The following is a 424-nucleotide window of genomic DNA, read 5'->3' on the forward strand; positions in this document are numbered from 1 at the left end:
TATATATATTTATATTATAAAAAAAAATATATTTAAATATATAATATAATATTAATAATTATGTATTATATAATAATATAAAATATATATAATATAATAATTTTTAAAATATATATATATTATATATATTGGGGGTTTGGGTGTTTGTTTTTTGTTTTTTGTTTTGGATATTTATATTTTATATATTTAAAAATATATAATATATATATATAATATTTATATATATTTATATATGAGCATATATATATTTATATAATTTTATAAAAATAAATAATATATATAAATAAAATTATATATATATAATTTTATATATTAATATATTATATTAAATATATATAAATATAATATTAAATTTTAAAACCCATTTGTAGATTGGCTGATAAAAAAATTAAAGAAAATTTTTAGCCTTTGCTGTTTTTTTTTC

The sequence above is a fragment of the Penaeus monodon genome, chromosome 34 (genome assembly GCF_015228065.2).
Source record: "Penaeus monodon isolate SGIC_2016 chromosome 34, NSTDA_Pmon_1, whole genome shotgun sequence".
NCBI lineage: Eukaryota > Metazoa > Arthropoda > Malacostraca > Decapoda > Penaeidae > Penaeus > Penaeus monodon.